Source organism: Malus domestica, chromosome 13 (genome assembly GCF_042453785.1).
Source record: "Malus domestica chromosome 13, GDT2T_hap1".
NCBI lineage: Eukaryota > Viridiplantae > Streptophyta > Magnoliopsida > Rosales > Rosaceae > Malus > Malus domestica.
The window spans coordinates 8,631,078-8,645,674 of NC_091673.1; positions in this window are offsets into that span (position 1 = coordinate 8,631,078).

Genomic DNA, 14,597 nt, shown 5'->3' on the forward strand with positions numbered 1-14,597 from the left:
AAGGCGGTGGTGGTCACAAAGTGGAGGGATTGGGGAGAATCGTCGTCACCACCGCCCATCCACCGTGAGACGACGACGTCGTTCAAGAACAATGAAGGTTGAGAGAGAGAAAGGGAAGTCCCGTGCACCACGTAGCTGACGTCGCCATCGCCCTGACGTCAGCCCACGTCAGACTGCCTTTGGGCGCTCGGGCCGGCACGAATCGACAGGCTTGGCCCTCGGGCTTGCTCAGGCTGTCTCGCTAGCCAGCGCTGGGCTTCCTCCCTCGGGCAATCAAGCCTTGTTCCGCAGCTTGTCCCTCGAGCACGAGCTCCCGTTGGAGCTGCTCTTATGGGGGAACCTACTTATCTCTCCCCTTATAATTAACGTAGCTTCATTATAAGACCTTCATAATCATAATTGTTCATTATTTTTCTCATCATTTAAAGATCATATTTACAAAAATTAGTCAATTCAAATTCGTTTAGGCATATGTGCGTGTCAAACCGGTTGATAATTTTGATAACTAGTGGCATCCTCATGATGAACCATCCATTTGTTTGATGCATACAAATTGCTAAACAATCTTCAAATTGAATGATTTTTTTCACATATGATATTTAGATGATGGTTAAGAGTATGAAGGGTCCCGATTATGAAGTCAATATAGTGAAGATACGTTAATTATAAATGAGGGGACAAGTAGGTTCATGTGGGAACACAAGCATTATCCAATAATTAAAAAGCTAGTGGTGAAAACATACTTTGAAAAATACTTGCATTTCCCCTTGGAGGAATAAGCTCGTGCCTCCACTTGCAAATAACGTATCACCATCGTAAAAATTTCTTAACATGAACTGTTTAATTTCTGAATCTTTATTTAAAGATCATCCTTACAAAAAAAATCATTTAAATATGAGATCATTTAGCCATCCAAATGTATATAAATAAATTAATGCTTGATTGTAACAACCCATCCCTAATTTTACGATTTCATTAATTTTAAAAGAGTGAATTAACGAAAATACCCCTTAAGGCGAGATTGCTCACTTTCTTTGACCGTCTTTTTATGAAGCGCACAAGCTATTATTTTACTGTATTTTTGAAGTACTCGACGGTACGAACGCATAGGGGCAAGCGGAATCGAAATCGGAGTTATGATGGAGGTTTTACGGAACTACGAATCCGAAAATACTTTTGTAAAAATTACTATTTATTATTTTATATATTTATCATAATTATTATATTATTTTTTAAAGTATTTTATTATTGTATTATTGTATTAATATTTTTTTGGGGGGATATTTTAATAATTTATTTTTGGCCCGTTGGGCCCACACATCACAAAGTCTTCATTCTCTCACTACCGCGTGTCCCTTTCCCTTACTCTCTAGAACTCTCTCAGTCTTTCCCTCGCTCTAACTCTCTCAGCACTCTCCCTCTCTTAGCTCTCTCTTTATCCTCTCCGTCAACACAGACACACAACACCACCAATCATCGTACCTCTGGCGATGCCACCACCACTTCCTTCTCTGTGAGTCTTACGAACACATAACTGGGAGAAACCCTTTGTTTTCCCTCTCTCCCTCATTGCACAGTACCATGTGCAATATTGAATCCGGCAAGTTCTCGTCATCTTCAGCGAAGAAATTACACGGGGGAAACATTCCCCAATTTTCTGGCGAGAACCCGAGCTTTACAGGCTTTTTTCGACTGCCTCCAATCACAGCTTGACCTCTTGATGGTGTGATTACTATCGGAGACTCCAGTTTCGCTCGTTCGAATGGCTACAACTTAGCAAGTATCTGTGAGTGGGTCTTTGCTTTTATTTAGTATATATATTATTTGAGTTTCCATACATTAATAATGCATTTACTAAGTGATGCCATAATTCAATTGACATTATAAGAATTGTCGCGATGATGAAAATTGTGAGATTATTATGAATCTTACAAGATGCACATGTATGCATATTATTACGGGATGCCTTATTTATATTTATGGTAGTGAATAGTATTATGTCGATGTAAATTATTGTTTTACCACTGTATGTTTTTATTTACATTACATGCTCATCGTTGCTGCACCGGTGTTAGTACTCGCCCGGGCCAGGGCCAGTCTTTCATGTGTATGTTTACATCGCACTGTATGCTTACTTTGGATCCATTGTAGGTGCTTGTCCTGTCCTAGATTGCTATAGGCAATTAGGACTCGTATGTGATGCGCATAGCGCCAATCTTCATTTGATTGTAGTACTTGAGCGTATATCATTATTACACCCAGTCTTGTTCATGTCAGAATATATCTGCATGAACTCATGTGGCAGCATATGTCGATGAGCACTCGATATGATATATTCGTTTTATGCAAGATGATATGATTATCGGATGTTATGTGCTTATTTATGAGATATGACATGCTCAAGATATTACGGTTTACAATAAGTATTCCATATTATACGTAGTATGTGTACTTTGGAAACTATACTTGTTTTATAGTGAGGGGTTATTACATTTTCGAAAAAGTTTTTACAAAACTTAATTTTTAAGCCCACTCACCCATGTTTTTCGCCCCTCCAAGTTTTAGTAGCTGAGCTTTCGTGTGGACGAGAACTCTTGGCAAACTTTGGTATAGGTGTTTACCTCCAACGGTATAATTCTTATTCTACCTTACTGTTCTTTACTAATGCTCTGACATCACATGTGAAATGGGTTCATTCTCGCTCACTAGCATACTCTTACATTTAGGCACTTTTAGGTTTAAATTTAATCACATTTTTCACATTACTACACTTTATGGCTTCGTCACCCTCTTGGTGTCAGCCAGCACAACTCGATTCGGAGTCCAGGTGGACATTCCGAGTCGGGGTGTGTCATTGATCATAAATATGTTACTTAGTACTTACATTGTTGATTTATACATTTGGATGATGTCATCCGATGTGAATGATTTTTTGTTTAGATTATCTTCAAATGCGGATTAAAAAATTGAACGGTTCTGATTATGAAATTTCTAAAATAAAGATACATTATTTGCAAATAGGGGAATGAGCTCATCTCCAAATGATGAAATTAATGCAAGTATTATTCATTCACTTTATTTAGGATAAGTTATTTGGGGTCCATATATCATCAAATCCAACATATTTTCCAGTTTTATCTTTTCTCAAATCTTAACACACAGTTTTATGAATTTTGCAAATCTATATATATGCTGTTGTCAATTGTTGGGTATTATATTAGTTATCGCTAGCTAGTACTAAATATTTGAGTCAGACCACTTATATATTATCGTGGCTGATTGAAAAGTAGGTTAGAACATAGAATGTGTTGGCGAAGAAAATATAGTTACATTTAACGTGTTATTCATTCCAACTTGGTCGTTGAAAGTTATACAGATCAAAATGAATACGTTGTTTTCCAGTCCAGTAGCTGTGTAATGTTTTTATTATTTTTCAGTGACTTAAATGGGAGGGTAGGTACCACATGGGATTTGTGTCAAAGAAGTTTGTTATTAAAGGGATCAACTGGTGGTTTCGCCATGACAGTCTGATATTTCAATTTTCGGGAATATTCACAGAGATATTTTAGCCTTCTCTTGACCACCAACGTGTGATTCACACAACGCCAAGAATCGAACCTAGGACATGCCATGTAGAATACGGACTTGGAACTCGACCTCAACCAATGGAACACCCTGAGGTGGTTAAGTTTGTTAATTTGTTTGTTGTTTTTCTTGATAATGAAAATTACAAAGAAAATCTCCTAAAGCACACACAGTTATCAAGAGCAGGCACGAGTTGGATTTGGACGGAGGATATGAAAGGGTAGTGTTATTCACACACACATTTTTACTTCTCATACACCCTTCTTAATTTTCGCCCAGTGGATTGAATGAATTAAAGAAGATCAATGACAAAAATTAACAAGGGAACGTATGTCGTAAGTAAAATTAAGTCGATGTGTGAATAACACTATCCGTATGAAAATACAGTTGGACTTCATCTGTCCTATATTTCAATAGAGCTAAAGCATTCTCCACAAAATTGGCTTCACGAAAAACATGATGGAAAAAGATATATAGATCAAGGGAACAAACTCGTTGAATGTTTGAAGCGAATAATTAAACCACGTGCTGAAGAATGTCCTTAACTGAAGCGGATCGTACCCTTTTTAGTTGACAAACAATTAGGATCTTGTTAGATAATTGTTTAGCTAATTAGCTAGTCCTAACGTACACCGGTATTAGAATGTAGTAAGCTATTTGGAGCTAGGGTTTGAACCTTGTCTTGGCTAATTGGGCAGTGATGAAAGGAAGTTGTTTTAGGTCAGTTGGAAAAATAAATAAACAAATAAAGGACTAAACTAAACTATGGAACTGGCCTTTTCTCTCTTACTACAATATTTAAGGTTGGAGCACAAAGTTTCTTTGCTCGATCGACCACCTTTTTTCAGGTCAAAGTCCATTAGAATATAACCCTCCTTTTTGGTGAACATGGCCACCATCCATGCATGTACTGGAAAAGTCGATTCCAGAGTTGTAAATATCTGAATATTCACATTCCAAGTGATCAACCAACAAGTCACCATCAACACGCATGCATGTACATATCATTTATACTCATATATTCATCTTTTAACTACTAGAGAGTAGAGAGAAAGTTGAAGGACATAAATAATATGAAATATTACAAATATTACTCTCTTTTTTATACAAACGATACTGAGAGTGTAAATTTGGGTTAAGTCACATAATTGGACGGTCACAATTAGGTGTCGAATTATTATCCAGGATTGAATTTACAATCTCTCCTTTACAAGCTCAAAGGAATACAATAAACCGTACAATGCATCTTAGCGAAAGTATATGAATTCTTACTTCAAATGATGCGTTTCCAACACTGTGGAGTGGTCCAAACAATACAGGACTTGGTAGGTATGGCAACTTTTGAATTAGCCAATCAACTGACTTTCACCTATATTCAATGCATAGCATTCAATATTTAGAGCAGTATTATTTACACACCTATTTTTATCCTTTATACACTTTGGTACATTTTTGTTCAGTGATCTTCTTCATTTCACTTAATTTGACGAAAAAAATTAAGGAGGGTATGTAAAAGGTAAAAATGGTTGTGTGGTTAGCAGTACCCTATATTTATGGCCAAGAAACCATCTCAGCCAGTGGGGGACTTAGGAGAGAATATTTATATTGGCTTATATATTATGTATGGTGTCTTTGATTGAATAGGATTAGGAACTAGGATTGCATTAGATTTGGACAGGATCATGATGCTAATCCAATGCTTTGTTTGGTGCTACAACTTAATGTTTTTGAGTTTGAATTTTTAAGTATATATAAATTAGTATTCAAAATCACAAGTTTGTCATAATTAAGTAAAATGATCATTCATACTTGGCTGCAAACAAGTTAGCTACAACATTGTGCTCTCCTCATCGTTTTCAAATCCGAATCTCCCTCCCTTACTTAAGTTAGAATAGAATTCTTCAAATGAAAGCAAAGTAATATGGCCGAGTACTGTGGTCACCTGGTAGAATTTCCGTTCCGGGGTTACAAGCTTACCTGACATAACAAAGGAAAAGTGCTTACCTGAGCTATGTTCCGCCTCAAATTTAGAAAATATTGGAAAATCTATAAGAAGATAGGTAAAATTAAAGAGAAAAACCCTCTAATTAATTAAGAACAAACCCACCTCATCCTAACTTCCCCCTACCACAAGGTTCCATCGCAGTCCAAGTAACAAAATTGGCTCTGTCCCTATCACGAGGTCGAACTAGTTGGTTTAGTTATCCCACAAAAATGAACTCAATGGGATATATTATGATCAGATTCGTTCTTACACAATCTCTATTCACTTATGAACAACTGAAACACGAGATAATCCTTACCAAACGAGGCCTTAGGAAATGAGCCAACAACAATGTAGATTGAGTTAATAATACCAACCCAACGCACAATTTTCCTTTTGTCAAGGGATGGTCTATGTCCTCTTCTCCATACATCATGGAAATGTACTAAAATCTTAGAACTCTACTCTTTTTTTACAGCATTCTTAAATGGCCATCACCAAGTTTTCTGCACAATTCACATATAAAAGAATCTCAGAGAGAAAGAAACATGGCAACGCATGCATCCCATGCTAAAAATCGAAGGCCACACAAACACACAGAGTGACAGAAGCACTTATAATATCACAACTATTTGATTGTGACCACCGACCACCACCATCGTGCCTTCGTACTCACAACTCTCCTCTCCCATCATGCGTCACTCCCTCAGTGGACCACTCAACACATATGCCTGGCTTGGCTATATAGCTTGGACCAGGATCCTCTCCTGTGCAAATGGAGAGGATCCTCCTAACCGGGTCCATCGGATCGTTCAAAATTTATCCAACGGTTACAAACAAGGCGCTCCACTAAAAGTTATAATAATTGTAGCCGTTGGATAAATTTTGAACGGTCCGATGGGCCCGGTCAGGAGGATCCTCTCCATTTGCTCAGGAGAGGATCCTGATCCATATAGCTTTTCTGTTTTTCTTCCTTTTTTATTTTACACCTTTTGGTAAAAAACAGATTGTTTTTTTCTTCTAAAACTTGCATGTACATTGTACATGAACATTAAAACTTGCATGTACATTGTACAATGACAACCACCCCCTTAGGGGCCCGACGTCCTCGTCGGAACACTCACACTACACGGTAGAGTGGCTATGATACCATTTTGTCACATCCCAGTCCCAGCTCCACCTTAACACGATATTATCCGTTTGGGGCCCCAGCCACACCCTCACAGTTTTGTTTCTGAGAACTCACACGAGAACTTCCCAGTGGGTCACCCATCCTGAGAATGCTCTCGCCTGAACTCGCGTAACTTCGGAGTTCCAAGGGAATCTGAAGCCAATGAGTCCCCAAAATGCCTCGTATTATAGGGAGGGGAGCATGTACATATAAGAAACATCACCCCATCTTTGTTGGTCGATGTGGGATCTTACAATCCACCCCACTTAAGGGGAATCCGGCGTCTTTGCCGGCACATCCGTATTGAACGGCAGAGTGGCTCTAATACCATTTTGTCATATCCCAGTCTCGACTCCGCTGTAGCATGATATTGTCCGCTTCGGGTTTACCATTCCCTCACGGATTTGTATCTGGGAACTTAGACGAGAAGTTCCTAGTGGGTCACGCATCCTAGGATCTGTGGATTATGGGCCCACCATCAGAGCCACTCTGCCGTTCGGTGGAAGTGTGCCAACAAGGACGTCATTGTAACATCCCAGATCGACCAACGAAGAGGGGGTGATGTACCTTATATGTACATGCTCCCCTCCCTATAACACGAGGCATTTTGAGAACTCACTGGCTTCGGGTTCCATCGGAACTCTGAAGTTAAGCGAGTTTGGGCGAAAGCATTCCTAGGATGGATGATCCACTGGGAAGTTCTCGTCTGAGTTCCTAGAAACAAAATCGTGAGGGTGTGGCCGGGGCAAAGCGGACAATATCGTGCTACAACAGAGCCGGTCCAGGATGTGACATTAGCCCTGTCACAAAAAACAATCTCCAACCGAAGGCCAAAGGGTCATAGGGCCAAACATAATTTATGATTTAAAAACTAAAACTTAAATTGTTTAATATTGTTATTTAATGTTGTTTAATATTGTTTAATGTTGTTTCATGTTACTTAATGTTATGTAATGTTTAATGGTTTAGGAAGTTATAGGGAAAAAAAGAATTTTTACAATTTTTTAAACAAATTTTGTAAAATAAAAAATAAAATAAAAACAACTGTAAAAAATAAAATAAAATAAAAATAATGGCTAGCTAACCGTTGCAATTTGAATTCTGGCCCGGTCTGAGGCCGGCTGGCTGGCTCATTTGGGCTAGCTGGTTGGCCTTTTGGCCTTTTTTGTCCAGTGGGGCCCACGAGCCATTTGACCTGGCTCTCGGTTGAAGACGGTTTTCGGCCCTCTGGCATTCTTGACCATTCGGTTGGAAATGACCTTAGTGTTGTCAATTTTTGGAATAAATTTCCATTTTTTAACTCACTTTTTTTAATCAATCTGGTTTGTGCATTTGTAATTGGTATTTGTGGATTTATCGGGTTGATGAACTCATGAAAAGGGTTTAAAATAATGATTGTGGGAAAAGTATATGCTTCCAGTTTCACTGCTCTTAGGCTTTGCTTCTTTGGTGAAAAATAATGAATTATATATACTCTCACTTTCTATGTTTTGTATACCAGCTAGGGTTTCAGCGTACATTTCAGTGCTAGCTCTAACCTTTTTTCACCAAACTACAAGTCTCCATTTTAGGAGAGTGCACTATGCATATTTAGACGGTCGTGTTCATATCGTGTCACTTCCTGTTTATACCAGATGTTAAAGTTTTCCAAATCAAGAATTAAGCTAACTTAATCAATCGTTTTGTGTTCTGGTCGACTCTGTTGCTATTCAGACCGATACTTTTTTCTTTCAGTGACTCCCAACATTAAAAAACAAAAAAATTGCAGATTTAAAATGCACAAGTATGAAGCTAGTCGAGAAAGGAATTTGTTTTAATGTCACACAGCCAGCTTGTATATGCAAAGATTGTAAATCTTGTCGCTTTCAAATTATATAAGAGTAATTGTATGATTCCTCAACTTATCAAAACGTACGTGCAGCTATGATCATTATCATCAACTCCGTTAGAATTTTCGTCAAAATAAGTCACATGTCATGCACGTAAGGTTAAATCAAGGGGCAAACATAGAAAATCAAATGAGAAAAATTGTATTAATGGTCCCTCAACTTTAATTCAACTGAAGAAATGGTCTCTCAACTTTAATCTAATTTGAGCAATGATCCCTCAACTTTAACCCAATTGTAGCAATGATCATTCCAACATAACTCATTTTGACAGATTCTGATGGAGTTAACGAAAATGATCATAACTACACATTTTTGTGAGTTGAAAGACCAATAATAATGAATTTTTAGTTAAAAGATCATTTGTCTAATTTAATTAAAATTGAAGAACCATCGTTATAATTTACTCAAATAATTTCACACACACACGTATTACGTACTATATACGAATGCGGTGGATGGACGGGGACCAGCGAGCAGGCAGGCATAATTTGAATAGATGAAGGAAATCCAACGGCTAGAGTTGAACATAAGTGGTCCCCGAAGAGTGCTTAGGGTTGTCAGATTCATTGCCACTTTAGGGCGAACACCATCCACGTCAACCATAATGATACGTAGACCTCTTTCCAATTTGAGCACACGTCTTTAAGGAAGTCACGTCGAAGCGGGTCCTCTTCTCCTCCATCACACTATTCAAAACACCGATCCAATTTCTTTGCTGGGCGGTCTTTTGTCATGGCTACCGCACCATTAATTCAAAGTCTTTAACTTCGAGTCCTTTGGCTTTGTTAAAAGCATGATCACAGAACCATATTCTTTGGCTTTCAATCTCCTTGGGATTTTGATCACGTCTTAAAAAGAAAAGTATACAATAAAGAAAAACGTTAAACGCAATCGTTATATGTGCTCAAGTGAGTGATTTTGTTACATGAATTAACGACTGACAATCACTTGTTGATGTGCACGATTTCAACCTATTAATCACGGCTGAAAATCACTTTGTGGTTAAGCGACTGACGTAAACGCAACTCATATGGTGAATATGGTTGGATAGATTGAGCAATACCCCATACCTCAAGTAATTTGGATGCTAATCATTTGTCTTCCATTCTTTTTACTATTAGCTAGTGCACCATTAATTCAAAGTCTTGTTTGAGTCTTTTGACTTTTTTAAAAGCAAGATGGAAGAACAATATTCTTGGCTTCACTCTGTGGGAGATTTTGATCATGTGTTAAAAGAAAAGTACACCACAAAGAAAAACGTTTAGAGCAATTGTTTACACTTAAACGTAGTGATATTTTCACTATTTTTTAAAAGAAAATTTCAGCAGTATGAGGTGAGTTTTATAGAAATAAAAAAAATTACATTTAGTCATGAGGGACATAAACTTTATCCTTCTTAATACAGTGAAGAGGAAACAACAAAAAATACACTCAAAAAAAAAAAAAGAGGGAGGACATAGAACCTAACCCCTCTTGAAAAAAAAAAAAAAATTACAAGAAAAAGAGGGATAGAAGTAACCCCTCTAAAACAAACCCTAAAATATAGAAACCTGCACAACAAGCTTTGAAACACCAAAACACAAAGTGTTAGCTAGGAAAAAAAAAATAATATCATACATAAAAAAGATATAGTCATCCGTAAATTGGAATGCATACTAATTTGAAAATCGAAACCAGGTAAGCCAAGAAAGTCCGAATGCAGTGAAGTTAGAATTGCCGGTTGAGGAGAAGCATGCCACATTGAGGTTGAGGAAGACACACTCATGTTAGCAAAACTATCCGTTACAACATTCTCTTTTTAGTAGATGTGAGAACAATAAAAGTTATCATCTGAATGTGAGCCAAACATTGTTTATTTAAATAGAGTTATGACTAGGCGACTGACTGAAGCATAACTGAATATGATAGAATGGAGCTGAGCATTTGCCCATGCCATAGTTTCGATGCTAATCATAGTTCTTCCATTCTTTTTACTTTGGGGGGAATTTATTGGGAATCTTAGAAACTAGGAATAGCATCTGACGAGGGCAAATATTTTCCCATATTGATATCATGACACGTTCGTCCAATCAAACTTAGCCTAACAAGAATATCGCTGGCACCAAACTCCTTTCATACACAAGCTCCATACCATATTTAATTAGTTCAACATGATGAACAACTTGTTTCAAAAATGATTTCGAATAAGGAACAAGGGTTCGTTTGGAAGTATTTTTAAAACGATTGAAAAAGTTTTTGATAAAATTGATTTTGGGTTTCAAAAGCACTTTAAGTGATTTTTAGAAGCAACAAATATGTACTTCTTGCAGGAAATACTTTAAGTAATTTTTGGAAGAAACAAAAACTATGTGGTTCTTATAGGAAGCACTTCAAGTCCTTTTTGAAGATCCACTTGGATTTTTACTAAGGACTGGTTTTAAAAACATTTTCACCGAAAAAACTTTCAGTCATTTTAAAAACACTTTCAAACAATCCCTAAGTTGTCAATTTGTCTCCTAATTAATTATGTCAATTCCAAGTGAGATAAGGTGCAATTTATGATTTACGAAACTTTCTTAAAACGCATAATCACCTCAAAAGTACTTAATATGGCGACACTAATTAACAACTCAATAGCGCGTATGCACATGGCTTGCAACCCTGCATCTTAACTATAACAAACATAACACAAAAAGTAGACATCGGAGGATGGAATGAAACTTTCATTACATGTACTGCTGAAAACCTAATTACTTTTCTCTGATTAGTGCCCTACACTCTTACTTTTGCTTCGAGGCCTCTCTTGTGAGATCAATCAATCTTGTAAAATTAGGGATTTTCAACCTCAAACACCTTGATTTCCAAAAAGACTTTCCCTTTTGCCCCAAAACATCGATGGTTTATAAGTAAGACAAAACATTGGGTATTAGAAGCATCACTTAGTTAATTGAGAAAACTAGAGCATTAGTCTGTAAACTTTAGCCGAGTTGGAATGTTGGCCATTGAACAAAAAATTCATGAGTATTAGTTCATGAACTTGTCACAATGTGGTGCAGTACTGATTTTTTTTGGATAACTCTGTTATAACTTTCATCCCTTATCTACTCTTTTAAACCTTTTATTTTGTATGAAAATTTAACGATGTTATCTAAAAGGATCGTTGCTCTACATAATAACAAGCTTAAGAACTAATACTCATAATTTTTTAATGAATTTTTAATTTAGAGGCTAACTCACCTATTGAACCAAAATACATAAACCAATACTCCGATTCTCCATAATTAATTAACTATCCTTTTGAGATGTGCATGCTAACCAAAGCCACACTTTAACGTATGAACAAACCAACTTATAATTAAATCCAAAACTTCATCATGCCTCATCGGATCATGTGCGTGTTGAATTAGGGTTTGTGTGTGCCATGCACCACCAACAGGATAATAATTGTGATGAAAGCAATGTTGCGGGGAAGCATGTGCTCTAATGGTCCTTTTGCAGAGGGAGGGATTGCAGTTTAGGGTTAAGAGAAGTGGAGGTCTTTCACTTATGAAAACGAAAGTAACTTAATTTGGTTTACTCTTTGTCCACTTTATGTCACATCCCAGCCTGGGTCCCCACCACATTCGGGCTCGACTCTACCGTAGCACGATATTGTCCGCTTTGGGTCTCCACCACGCTCTCACGGTTTTGTTTATGAGAACTCACACCAGAACTTCTCAGTGGGTCACCCATCATGGGATTGCTCTCGCACGAACTCACTTAACTTCGGAGTTCTGATGGAACTCGAAGCCAGTGACCTCCCAAAAAACCTTGTGCTAGGTAAAGATGAAAATATACATATAAGGCTTACAGGATCCATACCCCTGAACGATGTGGGATCTTACACTTTAGGTCATCTTTAATTCAACCACCACAATCGGATAACAGCAGAACCCAACAGCGACGCAAATATTCCCCTTTAAATGTATCAATTATATCTGGCAATAAAGACGTGGTTGTCTTCTTTATACTAGTATTAATCAATGTGTTCAACACATTTTTAAACTCAAATAGGAAAGTAAAATAAAAAAACACCACGTTTTTCATTGTCTGTGAAGTTTGACTCTCATTGTTCATCGGTTGTTTTAGTTAAGGCGGTTTTAGTTCTGTAATTGAAAGTGGTTTAAGTTCTCTAATTGAAACGTGCGGTCTTATGTCCATAATAATCATGCATAATATTATTTTTTTTCTTGACAAAAAACGATAAATTGATATTTCATTGATCATCAAAACAAATATAGAGGTGCTAGTTGCATACAATGCTCAAGTGACTAAGAAAATGTATAATTATGCACAATCTTAACATAAAACAATTGGTTTTGATACGGGGACTAGTTAAGTTCTTTTTTAGTTCTCTATTTGAAAAGTGCAGTCTAATGTTGGGGTGATCACAAAGCATGATATAATATGATTGGACAATAAGTTTATAATTTCGAGTATTACATTAATACACGAAACATGTATCAATGCATGTTTATCTCAAAATATTTCTCAATAAACTAACGCATAGGAAGTAGAAATATGATTAATAGAAGGATAATGCTTGCATTCCCTCTCTAGGGATGAGCTCATTCCTCCACTTGCAGCTAACGTATCTTCATCGTAGAAATCTCATAATCACAACCGTTGAACAGATAATGTTCTTGTGTCCCCCCATGCATGGGGAGACTTACTTGTCGCCTCACTTACGATTAACGAATTATTTACCGTCCGAACATCATGATTGAAACTGTTCATTCTCTTTATCATAATCTAAAGATTATGTATGCAAACAATCAGTCAATTTGGATATTGTTACCCATTTATATGCATAGAATAAATGGACGATTCACCATGAGGATGCTACTTGTTATCAAAATCGTTGATTGGTTTAACACGTATGGATGACTAAATGATTTCCAAATTGAATAATGTTTTGCAGATGTGCTCTTTAGATGATAACAAAAAGAATGAACCATTCTGATTATGATGTTCAGACAGTAAAGATTCATTAATTGTAATTCGGGGGACAAGTAAGTCCTCCATGGGGTACACAAGTATTATCCTCGTTGAATTCCTTAAGATTCATTTGAAGATCATTCCTATGCAAAATAGTTCGAATTGAAGTTCGTTTAGTCATCCAAGTTTATCAAATAAATCTAAGGTGTAGGTACTAAGTAACATATTCATGATGAATCGTCCATTTATTTGATGCATTTGGATGATTCGAATGATTTTTTGTATGAGTGATCTTCAAATAAAAATTAAGAAATTGAATAATTTTGATTATGAAATTTTTATAGTGAAGATACGTTATCTGCAATTGGGATAATGAGGTCATTTCGCCAAGGGAGAACACAACTTTTTAGATTATTCTGTATCCAATTAGATTTTGGATTTAATCATGATCACATGGAACACTGTATGTTTTCATAGGTTTTTTGAGTTTTATGTTTTTATTTTTATACAGGCCTAAACCGTTCATTTTTTTTTAACTTGGGAGGATGATTTTTTTAATGAAGATCTTAAAAACGATTTGGATTATGAAAAAAAATTATGGAGTAGACCCAAACGCATGGTTAACGACATATTAAGTTACTAACTAATTATCGTTTGAGCAATCTTATATACATTACACCAAAATAATGGGGGATATGAGCTATTCCGCACAATGGGTCAACATGACAATCTAGTGTTAAACTTATCATTCACAGGAGTTGAGTAACACTAAAGTGTAGTAGTAGTTTAAAAAGACAATTCAAACTCAGTCGCATCACCATATTATATGTATAATCTTTGAAAAGATTTCTCATCTCTCATCGATTCCAGAAAGTAATGTTTGACAATTTATCTTGTGTTCCTATCATATCTTGTGTTCCTATCGTTGTGTATGCTAAAATACGAGGGCCAAACCAGAAGAACACATATCTGATTGATCTAAATATTTCAGAGTGGGTTGTGTTGGGACCAG